We start from the raw sequence: 22016 nt of genomic DNA, 5'->3' as shown, positions 1-22016 counted from the left end.
TGATGAAAGAGTAGCAGTTGGGATAGAGAGAAAGATGGATTTGAAAGACATTAGGAGGTAAAATCAACAGGTTTGGTAATTGATTAGATGTGGAAAGTGAAGAAGAGAGAAGAATCAAGGATGCTGTCTAGATTTGCTGCCATGGGTAGCAGTGGGTGATGGTGACGCTTGCTGAGGGCAGAGGTTTCAGTTGGAGGAGGCATCTTTTTTTTGAGATGAAAAAGGAAATGATGTATACGGCTCAAGGCCATGTAATATGATTATTTGAAAACACACTGAAGTGATTTAGACCTTTAGGTGAGAGATATTTAGATGTCAGAGGTGACAGTCAGAATTGTAAATACATCCCTCACACTGTTCAGTAAAGTCCGGGGTGGTATCTAGGTAATAATTTAAAGTACTGACTTTTTTGAGCTTTTTTGTGATATGGAGTCACCTGAGAGTGTGTCAGAAAAACAGCAGCGGTATACTAGGGACAGCACTAGTTAAATTCTACCTAGAAATTCTACTTAGCACCCTCCCCTGCAAACCCACCAACTGATATATGAAGGGTCCCCACCCCACCATAACTTCACACATTTAAACAGCAGTTTTTACACAGCTGATTATTACGCTCATAGACGTTTAAGAAGGATGTATGAAAATTCACTGGGGCTTTAAGTATTGTCTGCGGTGATTGAAAAAAAGATTTTCTGGAATACAATCTGAAAAAAATTTAACTGAAAAAGGTAATGCATGATCATTAGCAAAAAGGTATTTCAAAGTTACAGAAATATATAACGTAGAATGTGTAATCCCATGGGTAACATTGTGGTTTCAATATATATTTTAAACTCTAATTTAATACCTAATACCACTATTAAATTTGGTTAATCTGAAAAAAGAAGATTCTGATACTCTTGAAAAGATTACATATCATTGTTTTATGTTAAAACTTTGAACCTGTTAAAGCACACAGGGCTTTCTTAGCATTGCCTACAAAAGTGCAGCTACCTTCTACCCAACTTCACACCCACCCCCAACACCTAGTGAAATTCTTAAGTGAAGTTCTTAACTTCAAAAAGGGACACAGGAGTTTCATCTGTTACCAGTCAGACCATTATGTGAAAATTAAGCTTAATAGGCAGAATCCTAGAGGTGCTGACAGCTGTGTCTCGAGGAGATTCCAGGCCAGACCTTGGAGCCCAGTATTGGCTCTGGGAGCAACAAGAAAATGAAGCCACTGCTGGCCAGGATTAGCAAAAATCCTCATAGAGGCAGCATACTGGGGAAACTTTATAGGAAGCTCTCTTTGCGCATTTTATTTATTTTAAATATCTCTACGAACTCTGGAAAATAGAACAGCAACAACAAAGCTGTACTTTTTTTCAGCCCAAATCCATTGCTATCCTTTACACCAGGGGTCGGCAAACTTTTTCTGTAAAGGGCCAGGTAGTAAATATTTTCAATGTTGTGGGCCACATAGTCTCTGCCATTGTAGGGAAGCAGCCATAGACAGGATGCAAACAAATGGGCATGGCGGCGTTCCAATAAAACTTTATTTATGGGCACTGAAAATTGAATTTCACATAATATTTTTTAAAAAAATTCTATTGCAATAAGCTTCAGAATTTGCAGCTTTAAAGTTACTTAGTTTTAAATAAAGATCTAGAAAAAATTTCGGGGCTCATTTGTAATTAACATTAGTATATTCAATAAATTGAGTAATTTTAAAAGTAAGTGAAACACTTAGACATGCAAAATGGACTTTTCAGAAGAGGGAACAGTAGTTTAGCATTAGATTAGATATTAACTTCTCAGAATAGTTTTGTCTTATAGGAACCTACTGACCATTTCTTCTTTACTTCTTTTTTGCATATACATTTTTTTTATGTGTCCTTTAAGGTATAGGCTCTATCTTATCCATCTTTTGGTTCCAGCACCTGTCTGACTCCCTGGTGAATAGTAGGCCTTTAAAATATACTTGTTGAATGAATAAAACTTGACTAATTCAGTTTATGTTTATGCTTCTAAAATTTAATTTTTTATGGAAATGTAAAAATTTACTTATAAATATGAAATTTTAAAAACTTTCCATTTGACTTTTCTGAAGATAAAATATCAATTTTGAATAAAAATATTAGTTGCTTTACCAAATCCATGAATTCTAAAGTATGACAAAATTGGAAAATGTGTTTCTTTTGTTTGCTTTCTTGTGTGGCTTACAGGACTTTCTAGGAAAATTCTAGGTTAAGTTAGTACACTATTATTTTTCTTCAGAAGATCAATGCTTTGCTAAAGACGAGCTTTCCACCTGAAATATTTTTTCTCTTCAAATATCATGTGAGTATTCTGGGTGCCTGACAGTTTAATTTTAAAACAGATTATTTAAATGATTATTTCCAGAATTTCTTCCTAAATGTATATACCACAATCTAGTCTTAAAAAGAAAAAAGACCTTAAACTCATTTTAGTCTTGGACCTCTGAATACATTTTTCAAAATAATAAATAAGCTGATGAAATATTTATTACCAAAAGAACTTCTCCCTTTCAATCAAAGATAGGGTTGGCTTCTGAAACACATTAGCCTCTTTTCCACCGCTTTTCATCTGAGATCTATTAGAGTTAATTTCTCCTATCCATAAAAGTGAATGTATATCTTGTATATATGGACTGTGAACAAAAGTGCACAAATAAATCCCCTAAGGATTAACTTGATTATGGAGCAAACTTGGCTCAACATCATTCATGCAGTTAAACAATAGGTATTTTCATAAATCAGTTTCATAAATCAGAGCATAAAATATATAACAACACTGAGATCCAAATTTTATTCACTGTATTAAGAGTTTATAAGACTGATGAAATTAAAGCTCCAATTCAGCCATCCCAATAACATCAGAGCTAAGGTTTTATGCAATTTTATTAGCTAGAAAGACAACCACTGTAAAATAAACTCATTAATGTAAAAGTAATTTTTGAAATACGAATGTGATTTGTATTCATTTATTCATGCATGCATGCCTTTATTCAGTATAAATGTTGAATCTCTGATATATTCCAGGATATAGCAGTTTGAAGGCTTAGGCCACATATCAAAACCTATTATACATTCTAATTATTCTTTTACTGGAATTTTCACATTGATATTTTTAATGAGACGGTTTTATTTCTCTTTGGAGCAAAGGCCATCGTATATATCTATAGATTTTCCCTTACTCCATTTAAAGAAGGCGGCCTAAATTTTTTATTGATTTACCAAATGACTGAATAAAGGTCATCTCACATAATAAACTTTTCTAAAGTCAACAGTATAATTCCTTGACAGCAAATACTGTTTGATGTATTTAACATTTTTTAAAATACTTCCTATGAAATGTAAAAATAAGATCATTACATTTAGAAATATATATTGGATTTAGTCCTTGAACAGTCTTTGGATCCACTGAGGTGTTAACTTGTAACTTGGCAGCCTTTTTGAACTCTCATACAAGGTTTTGCTGATTCAATTGTTTCTGTTTCTGCCAAGGGTAGCAACACAGCTCTTGTCCCTCTTGAGTCACGGTCTGTCACTCCAGCCACTATTACTGCAAAGTAGAGTTAGATTCTGGAGTTAGTAGACACGTATGTTATTATTAAAAAACAATGAGTTGCCAAATCTCCTATCAATGAGAATTTGATCAAAGTTTAGTTATTCTGTTGGAAAAGAAATCTAGCTAGAAACAGGATTAAGAAATTCTTTTTTTTTTCTTTTGGCTGCGTTGGGTCTTTGTTGCTGCGCGTGGGCTTGCTCTAGTTGTGGCGAGTGGGAGTTACTCTTCGTTGCGGTGTGCAGGCTTCTCACTGCGGTGGCTTCTCTTGTTGCGGAGCACAGGCGTGCGGACTTCAGTAGTTGTGGCTCGCGGGCTCTAGAGCACAGGCTCTGTAGTTGTGGCGCACCAGCTTAGTTGCTCTGCAGCATGTGAGATCTTCCCAGACCAGGGCTCGAACCCGTGTGCCCTGCACTGGGAGGTGGATTCTTAACCACTGCGTCACCAGGGAAGTCCCAAGAAATTCTTTAGGTAAATACTTATGCTCTTAAAATTAGAAGCCCTTCATAAATATCAGTATTTTCTATAGCTTTAGGTAAGTGCTTCTCAAATTGCCAGTCACCTGCTCAAAAAATATATTAAGATAGATCTATCTATCTATAATATATCTTACATTAAATATGCAGATTCCTAGGTCCCACTCCATACCAACTAAATCCAGAATCTCTGGGAGAGGGCAACTATAATCTCGGTTTTTTGTTTTCTGTTTGTTTGTTTGTTTGTTACATTTCAGGTGATTCTTTTTGCATACTAAAGTCTAAGAGCCATTAAGTTAATCTTAAGAAAGTGGGTTTAAATGCCCCAACTAGTGCTTTTCAACCTTAATGAAAGATTGGAAAACTTCAGATTTGAGGACAAAAACCAGGATTCTACCACATAATCATAAAACGTGGGATATGGAGGTGATTCCATCTTCTCCCAGGTCCACTAAACTTCTCTTTCCTAAAATTCTTCTTTTTAAAAAAAATTTTTTTTTATTGCAGTATAGTTGATTTACAATGCTGTGCAAGTCTCTGCTGTACAGCAAAGTGACTTAAGTTATACACATACAGACTTTCTTTTTTTATATTCTTTTCCATTGTGGCTTATCACAGGATATTGAATACAGTTCCCTGTGCTGTACATTAGGACCTTGTTGTTTATCCATTCTAAATGTAATAGTTTGCATCTACTAACCCCAAACTCCCAGTGCATCCCTCTCCCTTGGCAACCACAAGTCTGTTCTCTATGTCTATGAGTCTGTTTCTGTTTTGTAGATAGGGTCAGTTGTGCCATATTTTAGATTCCACGTATAAGTGATATCATATGGTATTTGTCCTCTTTCTGACTTACTTCACTTAGTATGATAATCTCTAGTTGCATCCTAACATTCTTCTTTTTTAATCTTAGGATCCAAGGAAGAGAATTTTGAAAGTTCACGTTTTTTTTTTTTTTTTTAGCAAATTAACAATAGAAATATAGATATTGTTCAACTTGCCACAGAATTCAAAATTTCCTCTTAAATAGTTCTTGAAATCTGCAGTTTTGCCTCCGGTATCTCCTAACATCTACTAAGCACTTTCTATGTACCAGGGATTATATGTATTATCTCAGTGAATTCTTCAAATAATTTTAGATAGAGTCTACATGTAAGAAGTATGTAGTTTAGAAAGATTAAAGAGCTTATACGAGGCCACCCAGCTAATTACTGTGAAGTCAAGACATGAACTTACATTGATCTCTAGAACTCTTAACCAGTGTATCACACTATCCAACAATCTAGAATGGAATTGGTAAATTATATAATTTCACTTAATTTTGTATATAGGTTTTCTTAATTTTCTTGTCTCTGAAATTTATTTTTGATACATGTATTATAAATAATATTATTTAAATAAGGCATTAGACTCTGTTCTTGGAAGTGCCAGGAGCATGCCCTGTTACAGTGTTTTGCATGGATCCATATGACAAACTACTTGAGGTGGAGAGAGGTGAAGAGGGAAGGATGGGGAGGGGAAGGGAAGGGTCTGTCTTAGATTAATGAGGTCTTTAAAATTCTAAATGTCCAGTTGAAGAGTGAGAGATGTGATCAGCCAAAAGCATGCCGTTAGCCAACCATTGTTACATGGACACAGCTCAGTTTCACAAAACTTGACTCAGACTGCACTTCTTATCCTTATTTGTTCCATCCAGATACTAATCATCTCCCTTCATCTTTTTCATTTTCTAAATCTAGCTTCCTGCCTTCTTCCACTTTGTCAAACCTACTCAGCTAGGCTTTCTGTTGCGTTTTTGTATCCATTCTTCCTTCCTTACCAACTTAATCCCCTCCGCTGAGTTCCAGGTTCAGTCACTTCAGTGTTCCTCTCACCACCACCCACCCTCTTTGGTGTCCTGTTCTGATCACCAGTCCCTGGTTGTTCATCACTCATGTCATTTGTTTCTTTATGTTTACTCTTACTGTATTTCTTGGGGCTGAAGGAAGAGGCAGAGTCACCTCGCAGATGGTTCTCCAACTTGATGTTTGACTCTTTGTATGTATAAATCTTGGATTTTCCTAGTGCAGTGGCTTTTACAATTTTTTAAAAGCAATATTTTTATCAGTGAATCCAGAATCCAAAGGAAATCTTCCATGGAACTGCAATATATGCAAATAAAAGTGAAAATAAAAGACAGTAAGTCCTCCATAAATACAAAGATGTAGGTAACCTCCTGCTCCAAGATAAGGGCTGAAACATTTACATATATAACATTTACGTGCTCTTTCCTTGGTCCTACATGCTTACGTTTTTCACATTATGCTTCTGAAATTGAGATGACTCTTGTAATTGATGTCAAAAGAGACCTGTCAGCCATCAGGCCCAGGGATAACTTGAAATACAGGAACTTAGCAGTTCATAGAAGGTATATCTTCCTGTAACTTCAGTTGAATTATTTGCATTGGTTGTACCCCACAAGGTTGACTTTTAACTTAAATTTAGTTTCTCGCTTGAAATTTCTTGAGAAAGATTCTTCTGTGATCTAGTTTTGAAAGAACAGTAATTATTTAGTCTGAAGTTTGTCTGGCATACCAAGCACTGTAATTAAGGTGGAAGTTGCCCAAGCCCAGCACTGTGCTTTACTTTGAAATTATACTGCCTGTCCTACAGGTGAAGGTGGTGTGAATGCAACTTGTCCCTTGTAACCCTATTCATAACTGTGAATACCAAGAATAATTCAAAAGTATATTTTTGACCTGAATGTGATGAAGGCTTAGAAGAAAACTTTAATTATGACCCTGAAGAAGGAAGTGGTGTGTAATTGTGTAAATAAGTATATAATACTGAAAAAAATTTTTTAAACTATATATTTAATTTAGAGGGGCTTTTTTGGAAAGGCCATTATTACACTGATGATGAGTCTTGTAATCAATGTCACCTTATTGTTGAGTAAGCATGGTAAAGTATTGTAAAACCAAGATAATATCATATGCTTCTTGTTATCATTCCCTGGGGATTGCACAACTCTCTGTTACGCTGGAACGAAACCTTATATAAGCAGGTATGCCAGAGATATGATGGGCTGTTAATTGAGCTTGGTGCAAGTCTATATATGCATGTCTTGGTGCATGTTCACTGTAGACTATGTTCACTTGGTTTATAGTGAACATGCTCACTTATGCAGTGTGGATATAACCAATGACAGATTGCAATATGTTTAAATAGGTTCAAAGAGATGTCAGGGGAAGCTTTCCTGCACAGTGAACACTAAATGAGTTAGCCTTGAAATCCAGGATAATGTTTGGATGGATCCAGTGTGTTAAAATTTTCATATAACAGTTTTGGGAATGTGTGATGATTTTATTCTTATTTTTAGAATAGTAAAACATACTTTAAAATATTGACATTTCAAATCAAAAGTTGATGAATTCCAGGAAGTGTCTCAGGGGAACACTAGGTGTTGGAGTCCATAGTTTGAAAACCACTGAACTAGTTTTTCCCCCATATTGGTTGGTCTCGACCTTCCCTTGAGTCCTCATTTCACCCATCCTATACTCTTAGAAAATGGTCTCACATTTGACTTTGTCTCTATCCTTATTGTCAACTCGTAAGTAGCAATATATTGGGGAAGAAACATGTACTTTGGAATCAGACCTGGCTTGAATCCTTGCTCTGTGACTTAACAACAATATGATCTTAGGTAATTTACTTAACTTTGATGATGATGTTATGCTCATCAGTGCAATGAGTTCTCCTACTCTTAACACAGCTCAGCGTTACTATGAGATCTAATATTCCTTGAATGTTTAATATGTGTATTAGTCAGTGTCCTCCAGAGAAATGAAACCAACAGGATATATATATATATATATATATATATATGGCTCACATGATTATGAAGGCTGGCAAGTCCAAAATCTGCAGCATAGGCTGGTAGGCTGGAGACCCAGGAGAGCTGATGTTCCAGTTTTATTCTGAAGGCAGTCTCCTGGAGAATTCTCTCTTGTTTGGTCAAGCCTGCATTTTTGTTCTATTCAGGCGTTCAGTTGATTGTATGAGGCCCACCCGCGTTATGGAGGGCAATCTGTTTTGTCCAACGTCCACCAAGTTAAATGTAAGTCTCATCCAAAAACACCCTCTTACCATCATGCTCCTATAAGCCAGTGCATTAGTTTGCTAGGGCTGCTGTAACAAAGTACCAAAATCTGGGCGGCTTAGACAACAGAAATGTAATGTCTCACAGTTCTGAAGGCTAGATGTCTGAGACCAAGGTGTCAGCCGGTTGGGTTTCCTCTGAGGCTCTGAGAGAGAATCTGTTCCATGTTCTCCCCCAGCTTCTGGTGATTTGCTGGCACTCTTTGACTTATAGACGCCTCACTTTGATCTCTGCCTTCATCTTCACATGGCATTTTCCCTGTGTGCCTGTCTCTGTGTCCACATTTCCTTTTTTTCCTAAGGACACCAGTCATATAGGTGTAGGGCCCACTCTAATGAACTCATTTTAACTTGGTCACCTCTGTAAAGATCACATTCTGAGGTACTTGGTGTTAGAATTAAAATATATCTTTCTTGAGAGGAGCACAATTCAACCGAAAACAGTTAATAGTCTTCAGGAGCAGAATGAGCTATGGAAGCAATTTGAAACTCTAAAGTATAATACATATAGAGGGTTACACTAATTTATGAAATTTTTAAAAAAGCTGTGTGTACCTCATCTGTAATGGTACACAGGTAACATGGAGACAGTGTCAAGTATGTCAGGTGACATGACATGGGAACGATCATGAAGGGTCAAAATAAAAGGGTCCAGGGCTTCCCTGGTGGCGCAGTGGTTGAGAGTCCGCCTGCCGATGCAGGGGACACGGGTTCGTGCCCCGGTCCGGGAAGATCCCACATGCCGCGGAGCGGCTAGGCCTGTGAGTCATGGCCGCTGAGCCTGCGCGTCTGGAGCCTGTGCTCCGCAACGGGAGAGGCCACAACAGTGAGAGGCCTGCGTACCGCAAAGAAAGAAAAATAAATGAAAAAAATTAAAGGGTCCAGTTGTTCTTGAGTAGACTGAAGAACAACTTTCCATTTATGAAATTTTGGTACATCTCCACTGAGAATAAATAGCTCGAAGGCCAGACATTAGAATGTTTTGGTAATGAAGAGTGTTAAAAATGAAAACATTTTATTGAGGAGAATTAAATAATTTTGGCTGGAAATTTTAGAATTATTGGCTTTAACTTATGACTCAGAAAAGGGGCATAACTGTTAATAAAGAGTGGTCCCTGGAAAAGTATAGGCACCCTCACATTTGCACTGCATTTACCACTGACTTGAAAAATATTTTCACTTTTTTTTTTTTTTTTGCACTGCCTCAGGCACTGGACCAGACTATGGAGATATAAAGATATATATTACAACTACATTGTCCTCAGGAAGTTAATCTTATGAGGGAAATAACCTAGCAAAGTATAATGTGGTAACATAAATTTAACAATTTAAAAAATAATTGAGTGACAGTTATGTGCTATGCTCTGTGGTAGGCAGGGAATACAGCAGTAAAAAAATCTCTAAGGTATTTGCCCTTGGGGAGTTTATAGTCTGGTGTGTTTGGAAACACGGGGGGTTGGCAGACAAGCAAATAGACGATTAGTAGTGACAGCTCAGGTGGAGGAAGTACAGGAGAGACTGGAACGCATGGGAGGAAAATTAAACCTAGATTGTAGAGAGACACACGTAATTCATATGAAAGTATTTCAATGCATTTGAGATTATGGGGAAATAGAGGTCAGGTTTTATTTTGAGAAAGTTATTAATTTTTCTTCAGTGTGACCTGGCATTTGGCTGGTGTTGGAACAAAACCAAAAAAATGCTGTATCAAATGATAGGAATAGGAGAATCCTTTAAAAAATTAAGAGCCATCTTATTATCAATGGTTTCATCCAGTGAGAGCTCCCGCAGAGTTTAAAAGGAAGAGAATCTGGCTTGATGTTTCCTTTAAAGTTCTTTTTCCTAACGTGTATGTGCAAGCAAGAGATTATGACATTTTGAAGTAAAAATAATTCTTAAATGCCTGTAAAAATGATTTGCACTAAACTATCATCATTTGTGTTATGATTTCTGTTTTTAAGGACCTGATTGCAAAGGTGACTGTTCTGAGCTTTTTTTTTTTTTATTTTATTTTATTTATTTTAATTTTTTTTGCGGTATGTGGGCCTCTCACGGTTGTGGCCTCTCTCGTTGCGGAGCACAGGCTCCGGACGTGCAGGCTCAACGGCCATGGCTCCCGGGCCCAGCCACGCCGCGGCATGTGGGATCTTCCCGGACCGGGGCACGAACCCGTGTCCCCTGCATCGGCAGGCGGACTCTCAACCACTGCGCCACCAGGGAAGCCCTGTTCTGAGCTTTTAAATTGCTTGTTAGGATCTAATGATTCAGTCGTCCATTATTGCGTGTTTTGCTATTGGGGGAAAAAGTAACTTAGGTTATTTTGTGGATCTTTATTTACTTATATGTTGCCTATATGAAAAAAAGATGTAGAGATTAAGTGAAGAGGATTTAAAGTAAAGCTTTTGCAGTGAAGTCTTATTTCCATGATAAACCTTGAACCAATGGCTGTCTCCATTCTCTGCTTCTGTCAGGCCTCCTTTTTTTCCTGGGCTTCACACTGGGGATGAGTGAGGGTTCAGCCACTACTGTTCTCCTTCCCTTACATCTCATAGGAGTTTTACTGTCAGTGTTCCTCTCAGTGATATCAAGGCTCCAAGAAAATGAAAAATAGCATTGCTTCAGAACCTCAGGAACAGAATCTGAAACGTAAATCCTGAGTCATACAATGTGTCTACAAACACTCCCCACCTTGCCAAAGCAGGGAGAAATAAAGAAGATGCTAAATTTACCTTTTAATGCTATAATTTGTGATTTGTTTTCTAGAGGGTGAACTAATAACAATGGAAGATAAAAAAGGGTTAAAATGCAACCAATGACCAAGTTCCATATATAGTTTGAAGATGGGGAATTATCTGCAGCTGAGAAGTCTGAATACAATGCCATAAGGCTCTTTGAATCCTGAGAAATAATCATGAGTAACAGCAGGATAACAGTATAACAGAACATACAGCATACACAAGTTAAAGAGAAAGTTAAGATAAATGAGAAAAATTCTAGAATTTGACTGATCATTTATCTGGCTAGAGGATTCCAAGCAGAACCCTAGAGACCAGATTTATCATGCATAAATTTAAAAAATCACCAGCTTTATCTTCCTGATGCATCATGTTTGAATGTTACCCTTGGAAGATTCATTCTTAACCATCTCATCTTAAAACATTTCTGAGGTTGTCTCCAACCTCCATTTTACCATTCCATCTGTCAAGCAAAATAAACAAGTAAACATCCTCAAATATACTATGTTGGGTGGACTTAGACTGCTTTTTTCTTTTTTTTTAATTTTGGGAAAAGTTGCTTTGAGGCAGTAACTGGAAAGCAGGTATCACAGAGGACTTAATAAGTAGTGATTTTTTTTGTACACATGGTGAGGGGTCATTAAGTCATTTGGAAGTTGAAGGTCATGAGAGTCTAGCATGTGATTTGCCTATTACAGCTCATACCAAACAGATCCCTGACTCCACAGCCCAGAGCTTCTCAGAGGATTTCTGTCCCCAAGAAAGAAGAGTTATCTCCATATTGCGAGAAAGACTTTAGCAGAGAAATATCAAGTGGGCTTGACTCCAGATGTTGAGTTAATTCTAGAATGGTAACCCTGACTCTGAAGGACGTGGGGATTTCATTGCCGAAGGATGAAGAAGCCTGTTAGAGAGTGTTTACTTTGGGTCCTAGTGATGGTGTCTGAACAAACTAGGTGAACAAAGAGCTTCAATAAGGGATTCAGAGTTCTGTAAAAAAGTGAGGGAGGGGCTTCCCTGGTGGCGCAGTGGTTGAGAGTCCGCCTGCCGATGCAGGTACACGGGTTCGTGCCCCGGTCCGGGAAGATCCCACGTGCTGCGGAGCGGCTGGGCCCGTGAGCCATGGCCGCTGAGCCTGCGCGTCCGGAGCCTGTGCTCCGCAACGGGAGAGGCCACAACAGTGAGGGGCCCGCGTACCGCAAAAAAAAAAAAAAAAAAAAAAAGTGAGGGAATAAGTGGGTTAATTATAAAACAAATACCAGTTAAATCAATATATCATGTGTGAGATATACTTACATCACTCATGTGAAGTATGTTTTGTTCCTACCTTAGAAGATGACGTAGAACTTGTTTTCCTCCTTTTCCTTTCATGCTTAAAACTGCTGCTCTGCTCTGTTGCTAGTATGGAATTGTCTAAAATAATAATGGTGGTTTTCTGATAGTCACACAAGTTTCTCTCTGTAAGCTTTTACAAATGCCAGCCAGTAACCCAGTGGCATTTCTACCATAAAATCAGAAGGCCAATCCATTTCCCCTCTTCCTTATTTTCTTGGTTTCAGATATATTTTTCTTTTTTTTTATAATTTTTTTTATTTTTGGTTGCGTTGGGTCTTGTGCGGGCTTCTGATTGTGGTGGCTTCTCTTGTTGCAGAGCATGGGCTCTAGGCGCGCGGGCTTCAGTAGTTGTGGCACATGGGCTCGGTAGTTGTGACACGTGAGCTGTAGAGTGCAGGCTCAGTAGTTGTTGCACTCGGGCTCAGTAGTTGTGGCTCGCAGGCTCTAGAGCACAGGCTCAGTAGTTGTGGTGCACAAGCTTAGTTGCTCCATGGCATGTGGGATCTTCCCGGACCAGGGCTCGAACCCATGTCCCCTGAATTGGCAGGCAGATTCTTAACCACTGCGTCACCAGGGAAGCCCCCAGATATATTTCTTATTGCCAATGGAAATAAAAATCAGAAGTTAGAGAGCAATGTTATCACTTGTCTTTCTAGGTTAGTAAAGAGCTCCTAAAAGTGAACTCATACAAGATGCAGCAATTTTATTGAGTAGTTAATCATCCTGTCTTTCTAGCCAGTTGTTCCAGCTATAATCAGTTTTGTGTCTCTTATCTGTGGCTTCATGCCCAGATAGAATAAAAATCAAACTAAAACCATGAAACAATGGTCTGAGGCTGCTTTTCTAAAGTACACGGACTTGGGCTATTTTTTGTAGCATTGCTTATTGTCTCTCAATTGCTTGAGTCCCTGAAATCCAATACATGTGAATGGATTAAGTATAGCTGTTAGAAGTGGTCTTTTTATGCCAATGCTACTCCCTCACCATTCTTATTTTTTCTGTATTCATAGTAGTTCCAGCAATTAAGTGCTCTGCTTGTGGGGGCCAGGAATAAACGATTTATATGACTCATGTTTCATGTCATCAATCCTTGGATCCTTTCGTGGGCTTTGCACAGAGTCTTAATCACTTGTAGCAGCTACCCAGGCACTGACATATACGAAAGGGTTTAGAGTGTCAAAGTCACCATAATAAAAATGTGCATTTCACCAACTCTAGGAGGGAAAATCAAACATTTGGAAAAAGTTTCTAAAATCCATGCTGACAATTGATTTCTTTATGCTGTTTGTCTTAATACAGCTTTTTTGAGATATAATTCACATACCAAAAAATTTACCTACTTAAAGTATACAAGAGATGTGTAACTATCACTACAACCAATTTTAGAACACTTGCATCACCCCAAAAAGAAATTCCATACCCATAAGCAATCATTCCCCGTTCCCTCCTTCATCCCCACCCTGGACAAATACTAATCCACTTTCTCCATAGGTGTGCCAGTTCTGGACATTTCGTATAAATGAAACAATGTGGTCTTCTGTGACTAGCTTCTTTCACTTAGCACAGTGTTTTCAAGATTCATCCAAGTTGTAGCATGTATCAGTATGTCATTCTTTTTTATTGCTAAACAGTATTCAAGTTGTAGGATTATACATTTATCCATTCAGCAGTTGGTAGATATTTGGATTGTTTCTACTTTTATGCTTATCATAAAAAAATGCTGTTATAAACACTTGTGTAGGGGCTTCCCTGGTGGCGCAGTGGTTGAGAGTCCGCCTGCCGATGCAGGGGACACGGGTTCGTGCCCCGGTCCGGGAGGATCCCACATGCCGCGGAGCGGCTGGGCCTGTGCGCCATGGCCGCTGAGCCTGCGCGTCCAGAGCCTGTGCTCCGCAACGGGAGAAGCCACAACAGTGAGGGGCCCGCGTACCACAAAAAACAGAACAAACAAACAAACAAAAACACTTGTGTACAAGTTTTCATGTGGACACATATTTTCATTTCTCTTGGGCATACACCAAGGAGTGGAATTGCTGGGTCATATGGTAACTTTCTGTTTAATATTTTGAGTACCTTTCAGATTGTTTTCCAAAGTGGCTGCATCATTTTACATACCCACCAGCAGGGTATAAGGGCTCTAATATTATTTTCCACATCTATGTCAACACTTATTGTTACCTGTCTTTTTGATTATAGCCTTTCTAGTGGGTGTGTAGTAGAATCTCACTGTGGTTTTGATTTCCATTTCTCTAGTGGCTAATGAGGTTGGACATCTTTTCATATGTTTTGGGGTGCTTGTATATCTTCTTTGGAGAAATGTCTATTCAGATCCTTTGCCAATTTCTAAATTGGGTTGTCTTTTTATTACTGAGTTGTAAGAGTCCCTTGTATTTTCCAGATACAGGTCTCTTATCAGATATATGATTTGCAAAAATTTTCTCCCATTCTCTGGGTTATTTTTTCTACTTTATTGATGGTCTGCTTCGAGGCATTAAAGTTTTATAATTTTTTAAATTAATTAATATTTGTTTTTGGCTGTACTGGGTCTTTTTTTCTGTGCGAGGGCTTTCTCTAGTTGTGGCAAGTGGGGGCCACTCTTCATCGCGGTGCGCGGGCCTCTCACTATCGTGGCCTCTCTTGTTGCGGAGCACAGGCTTCAGATGCGCAGGCTCAGCAGTTGTGGCTCATGGGCTTAGTTGCTCCGCGGCATGTGGGATCTTCCCAGACCAGGGCTCGAACCCGTGTCCCCTGCATTAAAGGCAGATTCTCAACCACTGCACCACCAGGGAAGCCCAAGTTTTATAATTTGATGATGTTGAATTTATCTATTTTTTCTATTGTTGCTTATGCTTTTCGTATTATACTTATCTGTCTGCTGTTTTTTTTTTTTTTTCCTTCTAAAATTAGTCCTAATATGGCAAATTTGGTACAAGTGTAGGCTTTGGTATCACAGTCCTGTTTTGAAATTCTAACTCTGCCTTGGATAAACTATTTAAACTCCCTCAGCCTCAGTTACTCATCTGTAAGATGGAGATAATATTAGGGCTTATCTCTTGAATTGTAGTGGGGATCAGATGAAATAACGTATGTGAAATACTTAGAATTTTAGAGAGTTATAGGAATAGTCTGTTAAGGTTAGCTAGTACTTTTGTTATAATCCCAATAATAATAAACTTTAGTGCTCTGAAAATTAAACTAAAGCCAAGTAGTTTCTATGAAGAAGCAATGCAGTAATGTACAGCTGTAATGTTTTATAGACAACATTGAATTTGGCCCCCATGAAAATCAGGTAGTCATAGTAATTATTTCCAGCAGGAGCTGCAGCTGAGAGCTTAAGAAAAGCTATTTCCGAGGTCACATGACTGGAAAATGACAGAGTTAAAACCTAGAGTTTTCTTAAAATCACTAATTCAGTTTTTTCAGTAACAGATTCGCAGTAGAAGTTAGGTGACTGGAGTCTTTTGTAGTCTTCATGATAAAGTTTTACCTCAGACAATCATATCAGGAAAGAAAAGAAAGCAGTTTTATGGGAAATGAAAATTAATAGTGAGCATTACATGAAAATCATGGAGTTAAAATATATTTGACTAGAAAGTTTATGTGCATAGCTAGCCATAGCAAGTACTAATTATAGTATGTAACCTCTTCTTTAATTAAAAAGAACTTCCTCCTTATTTCCAAAGTTATACATGCTCATAGTTAAACATTAGTGAATATAGACAAGCAAAAAAGAAAATATCTTTCCTGAAGTTTTCTTAATATGCTTACATTCCAAATACATTTATATTTGGGAGCATCTTTTAAAATGGGCAGATCGATTTCCTATTTAATGTTTAGGTTCATTAAGCATGAAGTTAAAGTAATTTATGTTATGGTTTTAATTTCTGGGCCTCCGGAAGGTTTTTCAGAATTGGTTTGTAGTGTTTTGTTGAGCAGCAGATAATTATCTTTCCAAATCTTCTAAAATTCATTGACTACATTTACTGTTTACTCATTTACCGAAAGAAAAAGAACTACTACACTTCTCTTGGTAAACTAGGAGCCTCATGAGAAATTAACTCTCAAACACAAAAATAGCTCATCTTTAGCAAGCAAAAAGGTGATCTGAGCTGACTGAAGTGGTTATTTATTATAAATTTACCATTTTATGGGTAAGCAGCAAACCCTGTTTAATTACCTTGTGGGATGAGAGGACAGAGACTCACCGACTTGACCCTCACCCCAATGCTGTGACTTTGGGGTGCATTCTTGAAGCCTACAAGTTTTATGCAGGACTTTTGAGAACTAGATGCCACTACTTTCTCAAGTTTTATTTTTACTAAAATTCATTGAGAAAAAAACATATCCAACTATAAGATAACACCAGATCTAAGTTGATAAAATAACTGTGACATTTGAAGTGTTATTTATATGAATTAGAAAAGAAACATCCTTTTAGAGATGAAATGACATCTGGTCTCAAATCAATTCTTCCCATCATAGCCATTTATCAAAAAACCTAAAGCAAACTGGCAGAATATGCTGCAGGAATTTGAGATTTGTTGTTACAGTCTGTTCAAATGATTCCCCCTCTTTCCTCAGCCTGAACTTCAACGTTTTCTTTAGTTAGGACTATCCAGCTTATTTGGGCTATTTCACACTCACGGTAAGTATATTGGATGATGGGAAAACCTCTAGTGTATTTAAATTTGTCCATACTAAGCAGTTTAGAGTAATTTCTACTTAGTTCCTCAAGTGTTATTTCATGCAAAAAGAAAAAAGACTTAGTCATTTGAGTGTATCAATTTGTCAGTATTTAGGAGATGTGTCATGCAACCATAGAGTTGAATTTGCTATTTCATTTCATTTTATCTGGCTAGTTAAATCAAAAGTAATGTTAAATAATGTGGAGGCATGATTGTTTTATACAAACAAAATCATTTGAAACTGAGAAGATCTGATACCTGACCTTCATCTTAAATTCTAGCAGATGAAAATGTCAGATGCCTCTGTTGGATTAATAAAAGCCAAATGTCAAATGGAAAAATGATTATAAGCTTTAATTATGTGGTTTTACGGGGATAGGTTTCATGAAAATCAAAGCTTTAATAGCGTCTATAATTGGAAAATTCTTTTCATTATAAGGAATTACAAGTCACTCTAAATTTATGTAGAAATCGGAAATTTTGTCCTAAGAAAAGAAACTAACTACAGTTTCATTGTGTGTATGTGTGTGTGTATATTAAAAAAAATCAAGTGATAGCATTTTTCCTTAATAAAACCTGAAGACTCTTATCGTTAAGTGCACAGTGTGTCTGGGTACCAGACTTTTTTTAAGTTCGTTGAAAACTTTAGGATATATATATATATATATTAAATAAATTTATTTATTTATTGTTATCATTAGTTTTTGCTGTGTTGGGTCTTCATTACTGCGTGTGGGCTTTCTCTAGTTGCTGTGAGCGGTGGCTTCTCTTGTTGTGGAGCATGGGCTCTAGGCACACGGGCTTCAGTAGTTGTGGCTCGCGGGCTCAGTAGTTGTGGCAGACGGGCTTAGTTGCTCCACGGCATGTGGGATCTTCGCGGGAGGGCTCGAAGGCTCTAGAGCACAGGATCAGTAGTTTTGGCGCATGGGCTTAGTTGCTCCATGGCATGTGGGATCTTCGCGGGCCAGGGCTCGAACCCATGTCCCCTGCATTGGCGGGTGGATTCTTAACCACTGCGCTACCAGGAAAGTCCCAAAACTTTAGGTTATAAAGAACTATATATCTTAAGGATCTCTGTCTGCTAGCTTGTAATTAATGATTAGCTAGTTTCTGTTAGAAATAACGAGAACTTTGCAAACTGTCACAGTTTCTAAGTAGATCAATTTATAAGTCCATTTTCAATATACAGTGACAGATTATGAATGAAGGAGAAGGGTAAGATCAGTTAGAGGTGAGAGGAAGGGTGGGTGGGAGCAAGTTTGAGGATAAGGAGGAAGAATAGTGTTTATTGCTTTTGGTTATTCCAGGTGTACCTGCCTTGCTGATGAAACACCTGGGTACTCATTGATATTTAATGGAAGAAATACTGAAGTAGAAATCCTGAGTTGGCATTTCTAAATTCTATCCAAGTATGTTTAACATACTCAAGCTCATTCAAAAAAAGTGGTGGCTGGAGTTTTATAGTAACTAATATTTCAGTGAATGTCTAAGTGTAGATACCTGGGGAGTTTTTTGTTTGTTTTGGGTTTTTTTTTTTGTATTTCTGTGACTGGCTTGAGGTAGTCATGGAGACCTCCTTGATGGGGCAGAAATTTCATTCAATTTTCTTTTTGGTTTAATCTCATGAAATAAATTCTTTCAGATAACTGGTGATTGCCAGGCAGCCTAAGGTTAATTGATTTTAGTTCTCATAATTTACCTTAAGTTGTTTCTATTTCAGTTTACAAATATAGGTTTACTGTAGTGAATCTGTCAGAAACACTAAATTATATTAATAATTATAAATAGCTAACTTTTAATACTACTGAATATGTTTGATTTGATGATGCTGGGCTGTGGAACTCTTGATAATCAAAACTAGATGTTTTGGTATAACATATATATTAAAATGGGCATGGATAATGCAGGAAGCTTTTTATAAATGTAGGTGTTACTTAAAGTTTTTTTTTTTTTTCCGTTGCGGAGCACAGGCTCCGGGCGCGCAGGCTCAGCGGCCATGGCTCACGGGCCCAGCCGCTCCGTGGCATGTGGGATCTTTCCAGACCGGGGCCTGAACCCATGTCCCCTGCATCGGCAGGCGGACTCTCAACAACTGCGCCAGCAGGGAAGCCCCTTAAAGTATTTTAAAAATGAGCTAGAAACTCATTAATGGAAACGGTGATCAGGTCTTAGATATGGACGAAAAGATGTATGTTTATTTAGTTTTTAAAAGAAAGAAAAGATTTGTTTTTAAATTCCCTGCAAATGTCTTTGGCATTGTAGTATTTACAGATAGTGAACTCTTTATTTGTAAATTTAGTTTCATATTTTAACAATTTCAAACATACTGAAAATGAAAGGCTTATTAATAGATGGAGTATATTTTTCTCTTCTAAATTTTCCATAGGCCCCTTCCTTTCCATTCTCAATGCTATTACACTTGTTCTGAGTCTTTCAGCCATCTGGCAGTCAGTGATCTATTGCTGTTGGCCCTTTCTGGCTGAGCTGATTGTTAAATTTTCAGGAACTTTGTAAGCTGGTTGTTAAGTACAACTAGTATTAAAAAGTAATTGATTTATACTTACAATTAAATAAATTATATTAAAACAAAGGTAATAATTGAAAAGTTATCACTACATAATTTTTATCTATGTATTGAGGTTATGTTGATTGTATCTGAATGGTAATCACACTATCTTATAATATGCAGCTGTGTATCTCTTCCCAGCTCTGTGTTCAGTGACTTCACATTTGGTGACTTGAAACTGGTCATGGTGGGGAGTATTTACACCACAGAAAGTGGTAAATACCATAAGTCACTTTCTGTGTTTTGTTTTCCTGGAGAAGGCATGGTTAAAGATTTGTCAGTACACGACACCACACTACTGCCTGCAGTCTGCTAGCTTCTGGTGTCCCTGCTTCCAGACCCGTGTTCCAGCACTATGTCTAGAATAACCCACCAAGTTTAATTTTCCTAAACATAAGAGCTGAACATGGTAAAGGAAGAAATGACATCAGAAGAATGTGGTAAAAATCTAGTTTGTGGCCTTTAGTAACAGACAAATTTAACATCTTTGAGCCTCCATTTCTTTATCTTTAAAGTAGGGCAGTGATCTCTTCTTGTTCTACCTACCTATCAAGACTTTCAAATTAAAATCACAATATGGTAGTGTTTGTGAAAGTGCTATATACACATAATTTTTTTATTAGTAGTAAACGCTTGCTTCACCTTTTCACTTCTTAAGTTTACAAAGGCTTGTAACCAACAGAATGGAGTTTATATCCTATATTGCTGTCCCAGATTTTTCATACCCTTACTGCCCCCTATATTGGCAAATGTGCTTCCAAAGTGCTTATGTTGGCTACTAGATTGTGAGTGCCAGGCAGGTGTGCCAGCCCTCTCACAGACGATGCCCAATGCAGATGCTGCATGATCACAGCACTTCTTTAACTGCTGTGTTCAGACTGTCCTTAACTATTTTCATTCTTGCTCTCCAGGAGAAATTGCCAGTGGATCACACTGGGCAATAAAGATAAAACAATTATCACCCTTTGCTGAAGTTTGAAGGCTCTTGTTTAAGATGCAAATATTGCAAGTTAATGGAAGAAACTGACATATTAAGCCATTGTCACTCGTTGATATCCTGGTCAGAAATGGTTGGTGAAACTACTGAGCCTTTGAGCAGGGTCTTTTTTTTTTTTTTTAATATTTATTTATTTATTTGGCTGTGCTGGGTCTTAGTTGTGGCACGCTGGATCTTTAGTTGCAGCATGCAGGGTCTTTAGTTGCAGCATGTGGGGTCTAGTTCCCTGACCAGAGATGGAACCTGGGCCCCCTGCATTGGGAGGGTGGAGTCTTAACTGCTGGACCACCAGCGAAGTCCTTGAGCTGGGTCTTAATTCAGGTAAATTTTAAGGAAGGACAAGTTGTAGAGACATCAGGAACATAGGGCAGTGGCTGACTGAAGAATGTGGAGACAAGGGAAGTGTAAACAAGAATCTGGACTCTTGGCGGGGGAGTGGTGAAGGTGGATATGAGAGCCTTCTGCAAAGTTTTGCCCTGAAACAATGTCAAAATGTTTGCATTTGGCATAGCATTTCCTCTTTTTATTCTGAATGGCTTTGCTAGAATACTTTTCCTAGTATAAGTTTATTTTGCTTCTCAGATATTGCTAAAACACTCCCTATTGATTTTTGGTGGGTAACATGAATTTTGATGTATTACCAACGTCTCAATGACACCAAATTTTAGGACTCTCTGAGGAAATGAAAGAAGGTAATGGTAAAAGCATATGTTGGGAATCACTGATTCCAAGTTCAATTCCTTTTTTTAATGGATATATGACACATAGCACAGGGAGACCAGCTCGGTGCTTTGTGACCACCTAGAGGGGTGGGATAGGGAGGGTGGGAGGGAGATGGAAGAGGGAGGAGATATGGGGATATATGTATGTGTATAGCTGATTCACTTTGTTATACAGCAGCAACTAACACACCATTGTAAAGCAATTATACTCCAATAAAGATGTTAAAAAAATAAGTAAATATTTGAAATTTCACATGAGAAAGGTCTCATTTGCTCACATTTCATTTAGAAGTTTCTCTTTGTATGTGATTTCTTTGTTTTACAGTTCTCCTGCCCCTCCCTCCCTCCTCTTTGTTTTCTCTTGTCTTTGACTTCTTTTTAGACTTTCTTGATTTCTCCATCTCTGTGAAGATTATTTTGCCTTATTCACAGTAGTTAGAAACAATGTATTTGAAAATAACTGGAGTATCCTGTATAAGTATTTACTATGCCAGCTTCCCTAGCTTCCATCATAAATTGTTATTTATTAGATGCCTAGCGGGCAGATGTGCGTAACTGCTATGGGGTGAGGAGACAAAACATAAGAAAATTATGATCCCTACCCTCATTCAGGGGTGATGATTAAGTCAACAAATTGAGGGCTTCCCTGGTGGCGCAGTGCTTGAGAGTCCGCCTGCCGATGCAGGAGGCGCGGGTTCGTGCCCCGTTTCGGGAGGATCCCGCGTGCTGCGGAGCGGCTGGGCCCGTGAGCCATGGCCGCTGAGCCTGCACGTCCGGAGCCTGTGCTCCGCAA

General features: G+C 38.0%; 1 protein-coding gene across 1 annotated transcript in view; it reads left to right on the top strand.

The window, feature by feature from the left end:
• Window positions 1–22016, top strand: part of CFTR (CF transmembrane conductance regulator) — a 206379-nt gene that overhangs the window by 6754 nt on the left and 177609 nt on the right. The gene's annotated exons all lie outside the window — the stretch shown is intronic.

The sequence above is a fragment of the Lipotes vexillifer genome, unplaced genomic scaffold (assembly GCF_000442215.2).
Source record: "Lipotes vexillifer unplaced genomic scaffold, Lipotes_vexillifer_v1.1 scaffold314, whole genome shotgun sequence".
Lineage (NCBI taxonomy): Eukaryota > Metazoa > Chordata > Mammalia > Artiodactyla > Lipotidae > Lipotes > Lipotes vexillifer.
Note: the sequence above shows the minus strand (reverse complement) of the source record. Positions and strands in the feature narration are given on the sequence as shown.